We start from the raw sequence: 14,282 nt of genomic DNA, 5'->3' as shown, positions 1-14,282 counted from the left end.
TATTAATATTAATATGAAATACATAAATAGAAAAATGAAACAATTATTTTTTCACAAAAAAAACATTCTCCCCCCGCACAACATCTATTTCTATCAGGACAAGCACTATTCATGACACAAACTGTTCACACCGCTCTTGTTGTTGGAGAGAATGTTGCAGGTTTAAAGCTTAGTTCCTGCAATTCTACACATTTTGTCATAGGGTGCAAAGAACATTTTGCCATTTTAAAGCTAATTTTCTTGCAATTCTATATATTTTGACATGTCTAATATGTATTAATGTGATATTTGAGTGACAGAAAACTTACAACAATGTCTATGGCCTAAAATACCTAAATATAAAAACTTTAGCTGACATGGGCAAGTTGATCTGGACAAATGCAATAACTAACATGACAACAGGAACTGATGATGCACTAACCAATTTCGAAATTACACCACGTTCACTTTACTATGAGAACTTTCAAGAGTAAGTTTAAAGCCGGACTGAGTTCGTTTTTTTCAGCCCCCCCCCCCTTTCCCCATCCCCATTTTGTTAGGTTACAGCCTAATTCTAAAATGTATTCAATTGTATTTTTTCCTCATCAATATACACACAATAGCCCATAATGACAAATTAAAAATAGTTTTTTAGACATATTTGCTAAAAAACTGAAATATCACAAGTATCAAGTATCAAGTATTCAGACACTTTACTCAGTACTTTGTTGATAATCTTTTGACAGCGATTACAACCTTAAGTCTTCTTGGGTATGACTCTACAAGCTTGGCACACCTGTATTTGGGGAGTTTCTCCCATTATTTTCTACAGATCCTCTCAAACTCTGTCAGGTTGGTCTGGGAGTCTTTTGGCAAACACCAAGCGGGCTGCCTTTTACTGAGGAGTGGATTCCATCTGGTCACATGACCAAAAAAGGCCTGATTGGTGGAGTGCTGCAGAGATGGTTGTCCAAACTTCTTCCATTTAAGAATGATGGAGGTCACTGTGTTCTTGGGGACCTTCAATGCTGCAGACATTTTTTGGTACCCTTCCACAGATCTGTGCCTCGGAGCTCTGCAGGCAATTCCTTCAAACTCATGGCTTGGTTTTTGCTCTGACATGCACTGTCAACTGTGGGACCTTATATAGACAGGTGTGTGCCTTTCCAAATAATGTCCAATCAATTGAATTTACCACAGGTGGACTCCAATAAAGTTGTAGAAACATCTCAAGGATGATCAATGGAAACAGTCTCATAGTAAAGAGTCTGAAAACTTACAGTACCAGTCAAAGGTTTGGACACACAAACTCATTCAAGGGTTTATTTCGAATATTTTCTACATTGTTTCAAAATTATGAAATAACACATATGTAGTAAACAAAAAAGCGTTAAACAAATCAAAATATATTTTGTATTTGAGATTCTTCAAAGTAGCCACCCTTTGCCTTGATGACAGCTTTGCACACTCTTGGCATTCTCTCAACCAGCTTCACCTGGAATGGTTTTCCAACAGTCTTGAAGGAGTTCCCACATATGCTGAGCACTTGTTGGCTGCTTTTCCTTCACTCTGCGGTCCAACTCATCCCAAACCATCTCAATTGGGTTGAGGTCGTGTGATTGTGGAGGCCAGGTCATCTGATGCAGCATTAAATTACTCTCCTTCGTGGTCAAATAGCCCTTCCACGGCCTGGAGGTGTGTTGGGTTATTGTCCTGTTGAAAAACAAATGATAGCCTCACTAAGCGCAAACCAGATGGGATAGCGTATCGCTGCAGAATGCTGTGGTAGCGATAATGGTTAAGTGTACCTTGAATTCTAAATAAATCACAGACAGTGTCACTGGCAAAGCACCCCCACACCATCACACCTCCTCCTCCATGCTTCACGGTGAGAAGCACACATGTAGAGATCATCTATTCACGTACTCTGCGTCTCAGAAAGACACGGCTGTTAGAACAAAAAATCTAACATTTGGACTCATCAGACCAATGGACAGATGTCCACCGGTTTAATGTCCATTGCTTGTGTTATCTGGCCCAAGCAAGTCTCTACTTCTTATTGGTGTCCTTTAGTAGTGGTTTCTTTGCAGCAATTTGACCATGAAGGCTTGATTCACGCAGTCTCCTCTGAACAGTTGATGTTGAGATGTGTCTGTTACTTAAACTCTGTGAAGCATTTATTTGGGCTGCAATCTGAGGCGCAGTTAACTCTAATTAACTTATTCTCTGCAGCAGAGGTAACTCTGGGTCTTCCATTGCTGAGGCGGTCCTCATGAGAGCTAGTTTCATCATAGCGCTTGATGGTTTTTGAGACTGCACTTGAAGAAATTTTCAAAGATCTTGAAATGTTCCACATTGACTGACCTTCATGTCATTTCTCTTTGCTTATTTGAGCTGTTCTTGCCATAATATGGACTTGGTATTTTACCAAATAGGGCTATCTTCTGTATACCAACAGCACCTTGTCACAACACAACTGATTGGCTCAAACAAATTAAGAAGGAAAGAAATTCCACAAATTAACTTTTAACAAGGCACACCTGTTAATTGAAATGCATTCCGGGTGACTACCTCATGAAGCTGGTTGAAAGAATGCCAAGAGTGTGCAAAGCTGTCATGTAGGCAAATGGTTGCTACTTTGACGAATCTCAAATCTCAAATATATTTTAATTTGTGTAACACTTTTTTTGTTACTACATGATTCCATATGTGTTATTTCATAGATTTGATATCTTCACTATTATTATGCAATGTAGAAAATAGTTTAAAAAAAAGTAATAACCTGGAATGAGTAGGTGTCCAAACTTTTGACTGGTACTGAATGTAAACAACGTATGTATGTTTCTATTTTTAATACATTTGCAAAAATGTATATAAAACTGTTTTCGCTTTGTAATTATTGGGTATTGAGTGTAGATTGGTGAGGAATTGTATTTATTTAATCCATTTTAGAATAAGGCTGTAACGTGTGGTCTGAATACTTTCCCTTAAGTACTGTATATGGTACGCAGCATCCCCGCCCCCAAACAACTTCCCGCGGCTGTGGCTCTATACCCACAATTACTTAATATTCCTTATTGTTAAGACAGACTAATTAGCCTGTATGTAAATTAAGAGGAAAAGCCCCAATGCCCGCAAGCACACACACACACACACACACACACACACACACACACACACACACACACACACACACACACACACATTCAATTGTCATCAAGTACCCATGAGCTCTGTTGTGTGCCTTAGGGACATTTCTCAGTTATCTCTTAATGAAATCTTTCAAGCTTGCCAAAGAATAACCAGGAAGAGCATTGGTGTCATGTTTTTACCCACCTTCACACATACTCTGCATGCATTCTTGATGTGCAGTGACTTGAATAAAACGTGTCAAAGTAAGATGATTTAGCTTCCTCCCTCTTTCTCTCTCACTTCTGGGAAGTCATATTCTCTTTGTATGATTGTTCTCTGCTGTACTTTGTCCATTCATTCTAGAACCAAAGATATGTGTTTGAGGCGAAAATACTGTATAATAACTATGTTACTGACATGTTGTCAAGAGAAAATACATAAAAATAGCTCCAAGAAACCAGGTAGGATGTGTGGGAGGCAACACAATGGATATGTTTACAAGAACACAAGGAGAGGGTAGCCCTTTGACCTTTTATTTAGTTGGTCTTTTGTAGGCTTCAAATATCACAGCTGACAGGTGATAAAATATAGTTTTGTTGATGGTTTTACTAAAGGTAACAGAAACAATGTCAATAACAGGAATGAGTACATGGCGAAAGGGGAATCTACTTAATTAAACTGAAAGGATATACATGCTATACAATTAGCAGTCAATTAAACGCTTACAGAACCAGCCAAACGTTTGGACACACATACTCATTCAAGGGTTTTTCTTTATTTTTAATATTTTCTACATTGTAGAATTATAGTTATCACATCAAAACTATGAAATTACACATACATATGGAATCATGTAGTGACCATTTGAGATTCTCCACCCTTTGCCTTCATGACAGCTTTGCACACCCTTGGTATTCTCTCAACCAGCTTCACCTGGAATGCTTTTCCAACAGTCTTGAAAGAGTTCCCACGTATGCTGAGGACTTGTTGGCTGCTTTTCCTTCACTCTGCGGTCCAACTCATCCCAAAACCATCTCAATTGGGTTGAGGTTGGGTGATTGTGGAGGCCAGGGCCCAGATTCATGAAACACTTCTTATGCAAAAATGTAAGAAGTTCACAAGATAGTTCGTAAATGCAATTCCTCAACAATATCTTAAGATTTAATGATTTTCTTACGAACTTCTCATAAATCTTCTTAAGATGTTTGTTGTTAGGCAACTGCTTTAGATAGCAATGACAATCATGATAGCATATTTCTTTTAACCCAATTTCATGGTATTGAATTGGTAGTTACAGTCTTGTCTCATTGCTGCAACTCCAAGAATGGACTCAGGTCAAGAGCTGTGTGTCCTCCTAAACACAACCCAGAGCTGTGCATCCACCTTAACACAACCCAACCAGCCACACCAATGTGTCAGAGGAAACACTGTGTGTGATGGGACAAGGACATCCGTGTCGGACAAACCCTCCCCTATCCCGGATGACGCTGGGCCAATTGTGTGCCGCCCCATGGGTCTCCCGGTTGCAGCTGGCTGCAACAGAGCCTGGACTCGAACCCAGAATCTCTAGTGGCACAGCTAGCACTGCAGTGCCTTAGACCACTGCACCACTCGGGAGGCCCCTGTTAGCATATTTCTTACTGAGATGACTATTCTAAAACATGTTCTTGGGTTTAAATGAATCACTACTAAACCTTTCAGATGAAGTTTGTGAGTTAATTAAACATGATCAATTGCTTTTAAGATTGTTTTCTCTCACTGCCCTGAGGTTAAGGGTTAAGGGTTTAGCTGTGTTGGAATTAAGAACATTTCCAATAATGTTCATTTCAAGAATCTCATTTCTTCGTAACTTTTTGTTGACGAGAAACAATAAATAACGCAAGAACATTTCCAATAACCTTTTTGAGCAATAGCAACTTTGCTTAACATTCTTCTTGTGATGGTGAGGGTGATGGTGTGGGAGTGCTTTGCTAGTGACACTGTTACTGATTTATTTAGAATTAAAGGCACACGTAACCAGCATGGCTACCACAGCATTCTGCAGCGATACGCCATCCCATCTGTTTTGTGCTTAGTGGGACTATCATTTGTTTTTCAACAGGACAATGACCCAACACACCTCCAGGCTGTGGAAGGGCTATTTGATCAAGAAGAAGAGGGATGGAGTGCTGCATCAGATGACATGGCCTCCACAATTACCCGACCTCAACCCAACGTCCCCGAGAGGATCCGAGCTTACCCGAGTTCCTCCAAGAGCCTCTGAAGACTGCCGATTTGCCCCTTCCCGAGCTGATGCAGCTCGGCAGGGCTAGGCTGTTTCCAGCCAAATGCGTACGTGGACTTAACACCCAGAATTGTCTGTATTGCGGTACTGCTGGTCATTATGTGTCTACCTGTCCCTTTAAGAGACCTAACTCATTGGTTGGAATGAGTACTCTGGTGGGTCTTAAAGATAATGTTGCTTCTCCCCCTACTCGCCCCCCTCTCCATACCACCCTGCTGTGGGGCGACCAGTCCAAGTCTCTCCAGATACTCATCGACTCGGGGACCATATGAATCTTATGGACGTTACCCTGGCCTCCGAGCTAGGCATCCCCACTCAACCCCTCTCCATTCCCATGGATATTAGAACACTGGACGGGCGCTCTATAGGCGCTGGACGCGCGCTCACCCACCAGACCACCCCCATCAACCTACGAGTGTCGGGGAACCACAGCGAGACGATCCAAATCCTGCTAATTGTGTCTCCGCAAGTTCCTGTGGTATTGGGATTATCTTGGCTCCAGCAACACAATCCCTCAATTGACTGGTCTACTGGTGCCATCATGGGCTGGAGCCCGTTATGCCACGCCCATTGCCTGAAATCAGCTCTGCCTGCCTCGGGACGTCTTCCTGGGGGCTTGGAAATTGCCCCGAAGGAGAGGTGCTGGGTCTCCTCTAGGGACATCCTGGACCCAGGTCTCATCTCTGAATTCCAACGCCCAACGTTTTCTGTCTGTCTCTGCCAGTTAGTCTTGTTTGTTCAAGTCTACCAGCGTTTTGCCTCAGCTCCTGCTTTTCCTCAGTCTCTATTTTTCTCATCCTCCTGGTTTTGACCCTTGCCTGTCCTGACTCTGAGCCTACCTGCCGTCCTGTACCTTGGTCCCACTATCCGGATTATCGACCCTTGCCTGCCTTGACCTGTCATTTGCCTGCCCCTGTTGTTGCAATAAACATTGTTACTTCAACACAGTCTGCACTTGGGTCTTACCTGAAACCTGATAGACAGAGGCCTTTCAAGGGTTACATAGACAAAGATACATGGTCTCTGTATGGATCTCCTTAATATTCAACAGCTCTCCTTAGACCTCACATCTGAGAGGAGCAGAGGAATGAGGCAGGCTGAGTGACAACTGTGTTTTTGATGGTTCAGCCGTAACTGGCCAGGGCCAGGACCAGGCTTACAGTAACAGTAAGAAGCGCTGTCCTACTCCGTTCCTCAACCTGGGCTTGGGGCAGTTAGCCAAACAGCCAGCCAGCCTACAGCAGTGTGGACTGGAGAGCTCCAGTGTTTACCCGGGTCAAGACCAGGACACAGTCCAACAGGTGGCTTCTGACACACTCCAGCAGATGTTTCCTCCCTCCCTCCCAGGGAAGCAGGTGCCGACGGCTGCCCTGTGTCTCCTCTCCCCACACCCTCTCCTCTGCTCTCCCCCAGCCCTCTATTATCCTCTTCCCACACCCCTCTCCTCTCATCTGCTGTCCCCTGTTCATCCCTTTATGATGGCTCTTATCACACATGATAAAGAACCATGGGAAACTCTAGTGGTCTTGATAAACTGGGGGAAGTAGTGAGGTATATTTATTTGAAAAGTAACGCAACTTGATTGCTTGTGTAGGATGTGTGGGTTATGATAAATTACAGCTGTATCCCTTTACACTTGTTCGTGTATACGGGTTAACAGAGCTCTTCACAGCTCTGTATGGGTTTGACCTTGAACACAGCACGCAACAAGAAGTTGCCCCCATCCCTCCTGCTAATTGGGCATCTTTTGCAAAAATGTTGTTGTCTAATTGAGGGAAATGCTGTAAATTAAGAGGACTCAATGTATTTTGAAAGATGAGATGTTGAGGATTTTAACTAATACTGATTTGATGTCTTACAAGCAAGCGAAACAACAAATGTGGACTTAACATTTCCATATTATAAAACTCATGTCATATACAGCGTCCATTTATAGTGGGACGTTTTTGGATTGCGTAAACAACAACAATAATTGTGTGATGGTGGGGATGCAGAGTTGTGTTCCAAGCAAACAACTAGAAGTGTGCTTGCTCTAGTTCCTCAAAGGCACAGCTAGGAGACAGTTGATGACTATTCTTTGGGTCATAAAGTGCATCGGAATTACTTAGCAACTGTGCACACTCTGGAAAGGTGTGTGGCGACTTGGAGACACCAGTTAGTCCTCTCACTGAAATCCTTGTAATTTTTTGTCTTATGTTGCACCTACCTCACATTTTCCAGGAATATTCTTATCATGTTACAGAATGTATCCAAAGAATCTCCAGATTTTGTTATCAACAAATGCGTCGGAAAAAGTACAGTAAATGTAAAATGCACTTAAAATCACCAGTGTAGTGTTCGGAGTCAGTCTTGTGTCAAGTGAACTGTTCTAATAATTTTCCCATAATCTCCAAACTGTTCCCTTTCAATTGCTACCATGCCTATGCATTTCATATTTCTTCTGTAAGAAACATTTCAATGTAGCCCTATCCATATAGGCCAATTCTCACAAGTGTAAAGAGTTAAGTAACACTTTATGGTATGCACAACCACCTTCATCCTGAAAATCCACATACAGTGCTGTTGGTTTATTACAGAAACAAGTCTCCACCTGTTCATTGTGGTCAACACCATTTCACAAGGTCAAATTCCTAGTAATGTAGATGAACTTGGCGAATAAATGGGATTCTAATTCTAAACTGCTAAAGAGACCTGGGAGAGAGTGTTGTCTAAACCAACCCTTCTTACAGAGATGTTGAAAACATGTTTTGTAGAGCTGAACGTCTGAGGGATTAACCCTGCAAACAAAAATCGGTCGTTAGGATGTCCCCGGAACATCATGAAATGGTCACCTAAAGTGGTCAGGACGTTGTGTCATGGTCCCCTGGAGGTTTTGTCTAGTTCTCAGTTTGTCCCCTGGGTTCATGGGACGTTGTTTAATGGACCCTAGAGGTTACAAAGAAAAAGACACGCAAAAGACACGCAAAGAAACGCTTTCATTACATCTCAGACCTTGTAACTATTGCCAAGCCCATCAAGGAAGACACACGCAGAGCTTTTAACTTACATATTTGACACTCTTTGACGTATATTATTAGATTGTGTAGGTTTATTTATACAGTAATTATTAATAAACATGGACACCTGGGATGTCCTCACAAACTTTTGGTCCACCACATTCCGATCTTCCTGTTACGCACCATGTACTGGATGTGCGATTGACTGATTTCACCTGTATTCCTAAACTTTAAAGTGAATCTCAGCTCTGTTATAAAATACACTCCAGAAAAAACAAGTATATTTATCAAAGTGATGTGTATTTGTATTTAATATGGATCCCCGTTAGCTGCTGCCAAAGCAGCAGTTACTCTTCCTGGGGTCCAGCCAAATGAAGGCAGTTTATACAATTTAAAAAACATTACAATACATTCACAGATTTCACACCACACACACTTTGTGATTGTCACGTTCTGACCTTAGTTCCTTTGTTTTGTCTTTTGTTTTAGTATGGTCAGGGCGTGAGTTGGGTGGGTTGTCTATGTTAGTTTTTCTTTGATTTTCTATTTCTGTGTTTGGACTGGTATGGTTCTCAATCAGAGGCAGCTGTCAATCGTTGTCCCTGATTGAGAACCATATTTAGGTAGCCTGTTTTCCATTGTGTTTTGTGGGTGGTTGTTTTCAGTCTTTGTGTGTCTGCACCAGACAGAACTGTTCCGGTTGTTTCTTTGTTGTTTTGTTATTCAGTGTTCAGTTTTCATTAAATAAGATGAACACGTACCACGCTGCACTTTGGTCCTCACCTTCTTCCCACGACCGCCGTTACAGAACCACCCACCAAGAAAGGACCAAGCAGCGTGGTAATGGGCAGGAGCGGCCGGAATCGCAAGACTCCTGGACATGGGAGGAGATTTTGGACGGCAAGGGACCCTGGGCACAGGCTGGGGAATATCGCCGCCCCAAGGCAGAGCTGGAGGCAGCTAAAGCTGAGCTGTGGTGGTATGAGGAGGCAGCACGGCAGAGCGGTTGGAAGCACGAGAGGCAGCCCCAAAAATGTATTGGGGGGCACACGGGGAGTGTGGCTAAGTCAGGTAGGAGACCTGAGCCAACTCCCTGTGCTTACCGTGGAGAGAGATGGACGGGGCAGGCACCGTGTTATGCCGTAAGGGGCACGGTGTCCCCAGTGCGCGTGCATAGCCCGGCGCGGTACATTGCAGCACCTCATATCGGCCGGGCTAGAGTGGGCATCGAGCCAGGTGCCATGAAGCCGGCTCAGCGCATCTGGTCTACAGTGCGTCTCCTTGGCCCAGGGTACATGGCACCAGCCTTACGCATGGTGTCCCCGGTTCGCCAGCACAGCCCAGTGGGAGACTGGGCAGTTTTCATTAAATCAGTTTTCATTAAATAAGATGAACACTTACCACGCCGCGCTTTGGTCCTCACCTTCTTCCCACGACAGCCGTTACAGTGGCACAGCAGAAAGATCAGCATACCCTAAAGGTTGATAGTTCAAATCCCAGGTGGGGATCATATTGAAAAGTAAGTACTAAGTGATTATGTCGAATTTAATCATATTGTCATTCATTATATACTTTTATATATATTTTTATACTATTTTAGCCAAACAGCAAACCACTTACCAAAAAAACATTTAATTTCTTCACCTACTGTATAATGGTTTGGTACACCTTAGACCATCACATGACAAAAACCTCTAGGGGACCATAACACAACGTCCCAAAAACGTCCTCGGGGATGTCCCCAGGACAAACAGGGAAGTAGACAAAAACTCCAGGGGACCATGACACAACATCATGACTTCATTAGGCATCTTTTTTGTGACGTTATGGGGACGTCCTTATGGCAAATTTTTGTTTGCAGAGACATTGCCTTAGGACCATCACACAACATCCTAATGACTAGTAAAATGAAAGTCCTGGGAATGTCCTGACGTAGTCCTCGGTGACGTCCTGGGAACTTACAAGGAACAAGACAAAGGTCCGTCCCCCAGAGAACGTTCCCTTTGGCCATCATGTCCCGAGGACTAGTAAAATTAAATTCCTGAGAATGTCCGAAAAAGGTCCTGACACTTTCCTTGGTGACGTCCTGGGAACTTACAGGGAACTACACAAAGTTACCCAAGAGAACATTCTGCTGGGACCATTATTTATATCCCCTTGACCATTATGGAACGCCCCCTTGTGATCATTGAATGTTCCATGGACAACGTCACGCCGAAACCCTTCAAGGGACCTAATAGGAATGTTGCTGAATGTCCTTAGGACTTCCCCTGTTTGCTGGGAAGAAATACAGAGTGAGATAAATTCCCCTCTTGCATTTCTGGCCTGCTCTAATGCAGAACAAAGACAAAACAACATATCTGTCTGCTGAAGCCTGCACAGATAGACCCAGTAATGCTCAGTGTTAAAGATCTGGGATGGTGTGCAATGCAGACATAACTATCTGTTTGTTCAAGCAAATGTAACAGTGAAATAGTACTCGTGCTGTCACTGTGAAACATGTTTTTATTGCATTGCCCAAGGATTTGGCCATCTCCACTCTCTTCTTGGTCAGCGTTGGAAATCCCTAATTCAGATATCTGAGTATATGCTGCTACACCCGCCTGGCGTGTATGTACCTGCACAGGAGGAGTCACCCTTCTCTTTCTCTCCCTTACTCTTTTCCTTTTTCATTGCCATGTTGATTTGTTCATGCATCTGATCCTTAACAAGTTAACTTGCCTGTGTCACACCTATTCTCTTATGATCTACCTTTCTTGGTGCAACAGGAACGTTTACAAGTCCTATCCTGAAGAATGCAAACAGAGGTCTCTTATCTTCAAAAAATAGTAAACTTTAGTCAGTCTTGTTGTGGCTTGCCAACCTCGTCTCTCCTATAAGGTGGTGGACAGATAATAGCCATCCATAAAAACAGTGAAGCCTGACAGTGACAGACCATTCCCCCCACAGGTCAGAGAGAGGAGAGGAGAAGAGAGGAGAGAGGGAGCATGTTTCTATTTCTCTCCCTGGGACCTTTATCTCACCTATGCTAAAGAGTGCTAATGCCTTTGGAGGACCTGCGTGTTTGATCACCTGACAGCCTGTTGACAGAGCTGAGCCCACCCCAATACTGCACACACCTACAGCACCCCACACCACCCCATCCGCACACCAACAACCACACCACTTCAACAAGAGACTAGACTGTGAATCACAAACTCCTTAAACAGAGGAAGTGAAGTAAATACAGTCATGCAGTTAATGCAGTTTGCATCTCTGTGCTAGAACGTCTCCTAATCCACGCCAACTAAACTAACTGACCTCAACTCCACCCCACACGTCTGATAAGTAGGAGGCTATCACAACCCTGTACACACACACACACACACACACACACACACACACACACACACACAGCAGGTGTTCAGTGGCGGGCAGACCACCGGCAGTCTCACAGGGTCAGTATGTGAACAGCAGCAGGTGCACCTGCACAAAGGTGTGTGAGATAGCCCCTTATGGCTTTATAGCATTTATTGCCCTGCAACATAGTTTGAGACTGATAAGAACAGTGTATACACCTGTCTCTCTGGCTCCATCTGCCTTCTCTAGTCTACTTGAATCTGGGCTAAGCCTAGTGGGTATACTGGGGATGATTATTGATATGGAGATTGCTGTATTAATGTTTGTCTAGACTGGAACGTGGTGGGACGTTTACAGTACAAAGAGTTCCAGGACTCCAATATGCACTGCTCTTAATCAAACTCATCATGTAATACATTTTTATATTTTTTATTTTATTTAACTAGGCAAGTCAGTTAAGAACAAATTCTTATTTACAATGACGGCCTAGCCTGGCCAAACCCTAACCCGGACGACGCAGGGCCAATTGTGCGCCGCCCTACGGGATTCCCATCACGGTCAGTTGTGATACAGCCTGGAATCAAACCAGGGTCTGAAGTGACGCCTCTAGCACTGAGATGCAGTGCTTTAGACTGCTGCGCCACTCGGGAGAAGGGGTGATATTTGGGGAACTGGAGTGAAACAGAGTTCCACCAACTTAGGATGGAAAAGACTGAGTGAATTGGGGGAAAAAATGACATAGAAATCAAAGGCAAGCAAAAGGGACAGTTCCACCAGCTACAAAATCCCAATTTAACTTGCGGAGACATACAATGAGATCTAAAAGCATTTTTAGACCACAATAAGTCTACATGAAACAATTACCTAAATTAGGCTCGGCTAAACCCAAAATAAATGAAACCCCAACAAAGTTCAACACCATTGTTTTATATAAAATAAAAATGGCTTTTCAAAATGTATTGTTGTCTAGAAAACAATTACACTGAATATAAGCCCTTAGTCCAATGATGTACAGTACTTTAGCAAGGTTATGATGAAAGTTAGGTGAGTATAGAAAAGGTGACTTTCTGACCAGCTCTAAAGAGAGTCACCAGTACAGACAGAAGGCTTTGATTTTACTCCTCAAACCCCTTAACACAAAGCCAGGCCCTGTCATCTAACACTGGAGCATATGTGCCCTGTTCCCACACCCTACTCCATGTAAACATCTCATTAAGCACTGAGGAGAGGCTACGCGGCCATAAAACGCAGCCAGGAACAATACAGCAGCATCCCCCCACAGACAGACAGTGTCAATTAGGCCCCAGTCTTTGATTACCCAGGAGCTGCTGCTCCACTACAGAGGCCCTCTGAAGGTAAAGGTAAGGTAATCATCCCCTCAAATTAAAACCCAGGCAGCACACACAGGCTCAGGGGCTTTCCTGTACTCTGTGAAAAGGTTTTAAAGATACGACTGAAGTTCTTGCTACGTCTCCAGCACATACGTGCGCACACACACACACTGGCATGCACACATCACCATACACAACCTAGACCCTTTGAAATACAGGTTTGCGGTGCAGCACTATTGATAATTGGTGGTTGGGAGGGGTCACGGGGCAAAAGAGGGGGTTACCAGATTAGCTTCTCCAGCCTTTGTGACTGTGCTCCAAAGAGTCTCACTATGATGGGATTTCAGTGGGGAGAGGACAATACTGGGCACAAAGACCAAGAGGGCAGTGAAAGATGCATGAGGTTAGAGCTGCTTTAAGCGCTTCCTAGCATTATGCTAAAAAACAATTAAGTGGTTCCAAGGTATTGGAGGTGATGGCCACTCAGCTCAACAACCCCTTCCACCTGGTTCAATCCCTTGAAGAAACATCACTCCTAAACTATACCACCAGCACCACCACAACAAATTAATTCAGGACCCTACCTATAAAAGCCCAGCTTCACTGGACTGCTGCCCTCAGCCCTACACTGCCCTGCACATGGACACTTCAATTTAAAGGGAACACTCCAAATGGTGTTGGGAGGATCCAAAGGTCTGGAGCCACAAAGAGAAGCAACCATGTGATCCAAACAGATTAAAGTCTAAAGGATCCAGGAGCCTCCTGGTGTACTGTGTTAACATGGAGATGAGGGGGTGGAAGATAACAGGATCAGTAAGACACAGCCCTGGTCTGGGTAATGACATCTCATAATAATGTCTGGAATGGAGTGAATGAAATGGTATCAAACACATGGATGTTTGATGTGTTCGATACCGTTCCAGCCATTACTATGAACATTCCTCCCCAATTAGGTTGCCCAGAGTAGGCACTGGCCTGATATTTGGCCCTAATTGCCTAATCCATTCCCAAGGATTTGGATGGTGGTTTGGTGTCATACCCACTCTATAAGTATTGCAATGCTATTCACACTGTAATGTGGATGTGGAGGTTAACAAATTCATTCTACTCTAAATGATAAATCAATCGTCAAAACAAAGAATGAATCAATTTTATGATCTCAATTACATTTAATTGAGACCATAAAATAATCATGACCATTTTACCCGCTCCCCTTGTTAC

The sequence above is a fragment of the Oncorhynchus mykiss genome, chromosome 19 (assembly GCF_013265735.2).
Source record: "Oncorhynchus mykiss isolate Arlee chromosome 19, USDA_OmykA_1.1, whole genome shotgun sequence".
NCBI classification, from domain to species: Eukaryota; Metazoa; Chordata; class Actinopteri; order Salmoniformes; family Salmonidae; genus Oncorhynchus; species Oncorhynchus mykiss.
Note: the sequence above shows the minus strand (reverse complement) of the source record.